Genomic DNA, 8,861 nt, shown 5'->3' on the forward strand with positions numbered 1-8,861 from the left:
ATAGGTTGACTTTTAAGTTTTGTTGCTTGTGTCCTTTGCTGTGCAGAAGGTTTTTATTTTGATGAAGTCCCAATAGTTTATTTTTTGCTTTTGTTTCCCTTGCCTCAGGAGACATATCTAGAAAGAAGTTGCTTCAACCAATGTCAAAGTCAAGAAAGAAGTTGCTTCAACCAATGTCAAAGTCAAGAAAGAAGTTGCTTCAACCAATGTCATGGAGGTTGTCTGTGTTCTCCTCTAGGATTTTTATGCTTTCATATCTCACATCTAAGTCTTTAATCCATTTTGAATATATGCAGCAAACCAAATCCAACAATATATTAAAAGAATCATTCACCATGATCAATGGGATTTATTCCTGGGCAGGCAGCTTGTTTCAATATTCACAAATCAAGGTGATATACCACATTAGTAAAAGGAAGGATAAGAACCATGATCATTTCAATAGATGCAGAAAAAGCACTTGACAAAGTACAATATCCATTCACGATAAAATCCCTCAACAAACTGGCTTAGAGGGAGCATACCTCATCATCATAAAGGCCATATATGAAAAGCCCACAACTAGTATCATCCTCAGTAGGGAAAACCAGAACTTTTCCTCTACAGTCAGGAAACAAGACAGGATGTCCACTCTCGCCACTGTTATTTAACATAGTACTGGAAGTCTTAGTCACAGCAATCAGACAACACAAAGAAATAGAAGGCATCCACATAAGCAAGAAAGAAGTAAAACATTCACTATTTGCAGAGGACATGATACTTTATACAGAAAACCGTAATGACTCTACCAAAAAATTGCTAGAACTGATACATGATTTCAGTAAAGTCACAGGATAAAAAAAATTAATGTATAGAAATCTGTTCCATTTCCATACACCAATAATTAAGCAACAGACAGAGAAATTAAGGAATTGATCCCTTGTTCTAGGCCTCACTCAAAAATAGCAGCTTTGAGATCTCTTAGTAATAAACTGCTGTAACACATCCAAATGAGGGATATGTTGCCTCTATAATTGAAAGGAATATGTTGCCCCTCAAAAACAAATAAAGACAAATAAAATCTAAAGGGGCACACCAGACATTGTACTTCTTTTTTGGTTATAGGAAGGGCCAGATACAACAGCTTATCCTTCATTTTAAGAGGGATATCTCAAGATATCCCACATACCACTGAGTCCTTAGAAACTTCACTGAGGTAGAATTTGTCAGATTTCCCACCCTTGATATACAAATGTCTGACCAACAAGTCTAGAGTAGTTGCTACTTCTCATTCACTATGATTAATCAGCATAATACCCTCAATGTAATGAAACAGTGTGATAGAGCTAGTGTAAGAGAAAGGCAATCAAGATCTGGTGAACTAAATGGTGTCATTGACCTAGAATACTGATATACTCCTGCAGTAAGTCACTGAAGGTGTATTGCTGGTCTTGCCAGCTTAGTGCAAACTGCTTCTGGTGGGCTTTGTGGACACAGTGGATAAAAAGGCATTGACCAGATTAATACCAGCATACTAGGTACCATGGAATGTGTTAATTTGCTCAAGCAATGGAATTGCAGCAGGAACTCAAGTCACCACCTGGTTAATCTTACAATAAGCTACGGTCATTCTCCAAGATCCATCTATCTCCTACACAGGTAAAATAAGCACCTTGAATGGGACTGAAGTAGGAATCAGCACCCCTGTATCCTTCAGTCCTTGATGGTGACACTATTCTCTGCAATATCTCCAGGAATGAGATATTGCTGACTTTAATAGTGGACATCCTATGAGACTGGGAGTTTGTATTATAATTTAGCCAGTCACAGAATGAGATTCTGGGTTTGATTTTCAACAATCTGCCCTGTGGCTACAGGAGATCAGGGTCTCCTTCAGTGTACACATAGACGTTTTCAGGTCATTTATGTGGTACTTGAGCTAGGAATTCAAATATGGTTTCTTTCTATATATAGAAATTGGTACACATACTTATGGAAGCTCAAAAGTCTCAGTATCTGTGGTTGTCAGGCTGGAGACCCAGGACAGCTGATGCTCTAAATCCCAATCCAAGGGCAAATGAAGACTAATAATGTTCCAGATCAATCAGTCAGGCAGGTAAAATTCTCTCTTCCTCAGCCCTTTGGTCTAGTCAGGTCTTTAAGTCATTAAATGAGGCCCATGCTCCACTGGGAAGTCAATCTTTTTTATTCAGCAAACCTATTCAAATGTTAATCTCATCCCAAAACACGTTCCAGACACTCAGAATAATATTTGACTGTGCACTCCATGGCCATCAAGTGATACCTAAAATTAAGCATCACTATTAATAAATGACAAAGGTTGCCTGAAAAATGACCCCAAACCACCAAAATGAGTGTACCAAATATCCCCAAGAGAAGATCAGCAATGACTAAACATTTACTTAAATGTTTATTGACTATAACTAATAAATATTCTATGATAAAAATTATGAACAATGTCTATAATGAAAAGTTAAGCTAGTATAAAGTTCCATAATTAGGCTGATTATATTGTTTCTTCTGTGTTTAAATTCATAAATATCTAATTTATTGTTTCCTTTGAGTATATTTAAGTCCATGTGACATTCTATTAAAATGTATTCAACATAGGCATTCCAATAGAATCATTAAAGTTTCTTTTACTTTTTTGGTACCTTAGTAAACTGCAATGTCACATTTTAAATCTAAATGATAATCAAAACACTAAAATGATGTGACTGAGATACCTTTTTAAATGCATTAATTGATATTGAAAAGTGAATACCATAACTGATAAAAGACTAAGCAAATATAAAACATTAAATGTGATTTGAAAACAAAAACATACCCAAATCTGACAAAAAGTATCGTTTACAAATATAAATGTTACACTGAAATATTTTCATGTGTAATAGCACTTCACAAAAAAACTTACTTTGCTATTTGTTCTTTAATTTTATTAAGAATTTCCTTTTCTATTGTCAGTATAAAATGATTTGACGAGTATTATGAAACCAAAAGGAAAAACAAGAAATAAACAGGTTAGACCTGTAGGTATAACTGTTCTTAAATTAATACTTAAAAGTTCAGAGCACATGGATGCCTAAACAGAGTCTCTGTGTTCCTTTAAATTTTATATTTTCTTTAGGCTTTGCCCACTTTACTTCATATTTGACACCAGTATGGTCGCTTTCACATGTTTGCTATACCCCTTATCACCTGCAACCCTAAAATGGACATAAGTCCCTTTTCACCCACAAGAAACAATGCTATTTGTTCAAAAGGCCATCCCATTTTTCTTCTGAACATAGAAGACAGTATTACCCTGTATCCTTGCATCTGGATAGGACATGTAAGTAATTGTAGCCAATATATTACAGGAGGAATATAACATACAAGGATGCATGCCTTTCCAGATCTAATACTTGGTGGAAAACAAAACAAAACTCCCAAACACAATCTTCACTCTTCCTCTTCCATAGTGGCTCTGGAAGTCACATGTTGAGGAGCATGATCCCCAAATCAAGGAATTTTAGATTCCTAGGTCACTCCATGGAAGAGAGCCATCTCAACCAGGAATGTCTACAGTGGAATTTGCATAAGTGAGAAAGCTTTTTACTTTCTGTTAATTCACTGAGGTTTTAGAATTGCTGTAACTTAATATATTTCACTTATAAAGCTAAGCTGGCTTGAATATTTATAAAAAATACTAAAACCTAAGTAGTGTTAAAGAGTTTGGGTGAATATTGACACACTGTCTTATTTAAAATATTGAAATTTCTGCTGTTGGTCTCATATACACTGTCCTATTCAGAAACTAGTCTAGGAAGTCTCCATTATTGTCAAAAAAAAAAAAAAAAGAAAAGAAAGAAAGAAAGAAAGAAAGAAAAAAAGAAAAAGAAGAGAAGAGAGGAGAAGAAAAAGAAAGAAATAAAAAGAAAAAGAAAAAGAAAAGGCTGGAACATTTTCACATGCAAATCTCTCTTTAGTTCCAGATAATGGGGTTGCTTTCATGAGCTATAAAACAACTTCTACCAACTACTCAGAACTTCCTTTTATGTATATACTGACACCATATAGGTAAAGAGAGTTAGTCTCCTATTGCTTATCATGTAGGCTCCCCCTTCTCCATTTTCATTTCTGATCTCTTCCCAAATAGGTGAAACCATACACTTCACTCTTTCAGATAAGACCATTAACTTCATCCTTATAAGAGTGAAACAGAATAACATCTTGCTAATATCATACATGTTCCAAGGGTTACAGATATACTAAAATGAGTCATTCAATCACAAATCATCCTGTAAGGTAATTCCAAATCTTATAAGAACATCCAACACAGTTCTTTTAGGAGTAGTTAGCAGGAAAAGTCAAGTAATTTGGTGACTTTGTGTACCTTATCAAATAAGATATTGTGGTAAGTCGGACTCTAGAACATAAAATCTCAAAAGGCTGATAAAAAGATTAACATACACTACTGAGTATGTAAAATATTTAGTGTGTTCTATAGAACAACTTCAAGAGTGAGAGATGTATGTTATAATATTTCAACCATGACATTATGGTTAAGTGCAATGTTATTTATGGTTCTCTTTCAATTTTAAAAGTATCAAAAGTGCCATTTAAACTAATTTGTGCATTTAAACTTCAAATACTGGAAAATATTTCTTTTGCCAAAAAACCCAGAAGTTCAGATTCTTGTAATATTGTCATTTGCATATGTGGTCTCAATAAATCATTATTTTTGCAGCTTGCATGTACAAGAGAGGCAAATAGAAGCAGATCAGTGATAAGACATCAACATAATTTACATAGAGATAGTGGAGACATTCTTTTTATAGTTATGTTCAGAGTAATTTTATTTTGATTATTTTGCTAAAAATAAACACTCTGATATCTTTTCACTTTCTATTTTTCTCAAGTGCTCCTTGGAGGTAATCCTCTAAATTCTCATGTACAAATTTCAGTTGGAAGAGAAATGGATTCAGAAGGGTGACAAATACGGAAAAGTTATTTCAATAAGAATTGTACACCTAAAATATTTTTAATAATTTCCCTGTTTGCTGAATGCTCAGGTTCTGTAAAGTAGCACCTCTAGTGTGGATAATTTAATGACTTTCTGCTGCTTTTCCATAATCCAAGAAATCTGAAAAAGGCCTCTACCAATGCAATATAGAGGAATTGAGCTGAAGATAACTAGGTACCAGAAGAAAGTAAAATAATTATGTTCCATTTTTTCCTCATGCATAATACTTTCTAGGGGATAACCCCAGTAAATTTCGAAAAACTAAAAATAGGACCCATGCCTATATGGACGTTAAAACATTTTAGTAGCCAGTCATCAACTTGTATCTCAGAAATATTTCCTTTTTCATTGCCAGTGTTACCTCCTCTGTCAAGTTTTCATTATTCTTTCCCTAACCCTGTTTTAGACCCTGGATTTCCTGCAGCTAATTTCTGTATTCCAGTTCATCATCTCTAATGCTAGTTTCTGCAGAAAGAATTATTTTCTGCGAAATCCATATAGATGTTATAACCCAGGTAACTCCAGAGTGCCTACCGAATAATGGAGATATTTTAGTTTTACATTAAAAAAAAAGCCTTCAGAATATGCCCATCGCTCTAATTTACCAACTTTTCTCCTTACAACCCTGAAGTTTCAGCCAAACAACTTCAAACACCTGCCTGAATACTCCACACCCTTTAGAAACTCCATGTCTTGGGGCGCCAGGGTGGCTCAGTTGGTTAAGCGTCTGCCTTTGGCTCAGGTCATGATCCCATGGTCCTGGAATCGAGTCCTACATTGGGCTCCCTGCTCAGCAGGGAGTCTGCTTCTCCCTCTCTCTCTGCTTGCTGCTCCCCATTTGTGCTTGCGCTCTCTGTCAAATAAATAAAATCTTTAAAAAAAAATTTATACACACTTTTATTCTTTAAAGATTTTATTTTCTTACATTTTTTATTATGTTATATCACCATATAGTACATCATTAGTTTTTGATGTAGTGTTCCATGATTAATTGTTTGCATATAACACCCAGTGCTCCATGCAATACGTGCCCTCCTTAATACCCAGCACCAGGCTAACCCATCCCCCCACTCCCTCCCCTCTAAAACCCTTGTTTGTTTCTTGGAGTCCATAGTCTCTCATGGTTTGTCTTCCCCTCTGATTTCCCCCCTTCATTTTTCTCTTCCTTCTAATTTCCTCCATACTATTCCTTATGTTCCAAATAAGTGAACCCATATGATAATTGACTTTCTCTGCTTGACTTTTTTCATTTAGCATAATCTCCTCTAGTCCCATCCATGTTGATGCAAAAGTTGGGTATTCATCCTTTCTGATGGCTGAGTAATATTCCATTGTATATATGGACCATGTTGTCTTTATCCATTCATCTACTGAAGGGCATCTCAGCTCTTAACTTAGGCTATTTAGAAAGAGTGTGTGAGTGCACGTGAACAGGGGAAGGGGCAGAGGAAGAGGGAGAGAAAGAATCTCAATCAGGGCCTGATCCCACAACCCCAAGATCATTACCTGAGCAGAAATCAATAGGTAGACCCTACTAGGACTGAGCCACCCAGGTGCCCCCCTTCTATCTTTTAATAAACATTCCCACTTTTCAGATGGTCATGCTTCAACTCCTTTTCCAAGACCCCCAGAGGAACAGTATTTCCCATTGGATTTTTTTTAGTCACCTAGAAAGTTATGTTTTTCCTTCTGATTCTCACATGACTTTATTCCTATCCTATAATTTATCTGCTGGAGTCATGTTAAAGTTTGTTGAGATTAATAGATCTTTTGATTGGCTCTTTCAGCAAATGTTTCATGGGAAAACTCTGAAGCTCAGATTTCTTTTCTGCCACAGCATTATCATATCTTCATTTTATGGAAAAAAAAATCAACTTGGAATACAGTTACCTTTACTTCAGTTTCACCAAAATATCACTAAAATAAGCTAGGTGAACTTATAATAAAGTGGATCAAACTTCTTCACTGCTTTAGTTCCTTTGTGACTTTTGTTCTGTCCCTGAAATTACCAGGTGTATCACACTCACACATAGAATACACACACACACACACACCCATATAGCAAGTGATCTCATCACAGTTATTCTCTGGATGAAAGGTAAATTTGTCTTTTGCTCTGCAATTTCAGTGTAGTTTATCATGTTATGCACTTAAATCAAAAACAACTATGACAGAGAAAAATGATAGTTTAGTAGGCATGGAGCTTTTGGATGCCAACTGTGGTTTTAAATAAGTTTTTCTGTACAGATATACTTCTAGAAAACACTTTTATTGGTGGACATACAAATAACATTGAATTTAAATATCTTAGGTATTTTGACCATGTTATATTCTTTGAAAACCTGTCAAGAAATAAAATGCCTTACATATATTAGGCATAAAAGATGCATTTATTGACTCAAAAATAGAACTGAAGCAATCCTATCATTTTAATTTATATTTCCTTTCTAGATAAAGGAGATTAACTATTCTTGAAAACATTATATGGAAACCATTAAAGACTGTCCATCTAAAGAAATGGTTGTCAATAATGTACTTGTTATTTCAAGATGAGATTTTTTTCCTAAAATCTATAGTTTATGCAGAATTTGAGAAGTGCCTCACAAGAGTAACAATTTAGTAAGAAGATGGATCTATATTCCTGTACTAAAATTGTGGTGTCTGGATATCAAAATTCTGGTTCATTTTCCATACTGCATGACTTGTAACAACATATTAAAGCTTGATAAAATTGGTATTTTATTAAACATTTAATATTTGCACCACACTCAATTATTTTAAAATATCTATATAGAAATTACACTTCTACTGATATAGTAAATAGATACTGCATACATTAGAATTCAATTTTTAATGAATTTTTAATTTTTTTAAAGATATATAGAGAGAAAGTGCGCTACCAAAAAGAGCGTGAGTCAGGGGAAGGGCTGAGGGAGAGGGAGAGAATCTCCACCTGCTGAGTATGGAGCCCAACAGGGGACTCAATCCATCCTATGAACCTGAGATCATGACCTGAGCCGAAATCAAGAGTTGGACACTCAACTCACTGAGCCACCTAGGCACCCCAATTTGTAATGTTTTTTAAAGCTTGCTACAAAGTAAGGAGATAAATGAATAGAGGTAGAGAACAACAGCTGGTTAACAGTTATGCAAACAATATTATATCCCAAGTAGGGAAAATTACAAATTATCCTCAAGGCAGTTAGTCCAAAAAAAAAAAAAAAAAATACCCAAACATGCTTGCATTGGCAGTTCTTCTTCATAGCAGACCAGACTGTTTAAAAGTGAAGATCACAGGTTGACAAAATTCACTCAGACAGCTTTTAATCAGCTTTTTAATGCCCCACTCTTAAACACCAGCAGATAGTCAAGGATCAGACATTAGAATAAAGCAAAAAGATTATATAAAGCAAATTAAAATAATTCGGTGGAAAAATGTAAAAAGAAAACATTAAAAGTAATTGTCATGATCAGACAAGTTATAAAAGTTATGACAGCAGACATTTGGTTCCTGGACCTGTTTTGAAAGCATAAACAGAATTATAATTGTATTAACTGCATTATTAATTTAGCTCCACATTCGGTTTTGTTCCCTACTTATGTTTTATGCACCTCTTAATCTCCTGCATAATCAATCATTAACTTTGCCCTTTTACTTCTACTCTGTGTTTACCCACTGATTGTAGAAACCTAATGGAGATTGGAGGGTGACATTTGTCTTGACATATCTGATCGAACCAGGTTTCAAATAGTGCCTCAGTGTCCAAAAGAACTCTTTCCCCTAGACTGTTTCAAAGCCTCCCTCCCCCAAGGTTTCAAGAAATCCCTTACCCTCCTCTCATGTACATAATTTGTC

The sequence above is a fragment of the Mirounga angustirostris genome, unplaced genomic scaffold, assembly GCF_029215605.1.
Source record: "Mirounga angustirostris isolate CCGP_5_RB_7025 unplaced genomic scaffold, mMirAng1.0.hap1 SCAF_1, whole genome shotgun sequence".
NCBI classification, from domain to species: Eukaryota; Metazoa; Chordata; class Mammalia; order Carnivora; family Phocidae; genus Mirounga; species Mirounga angustirostris.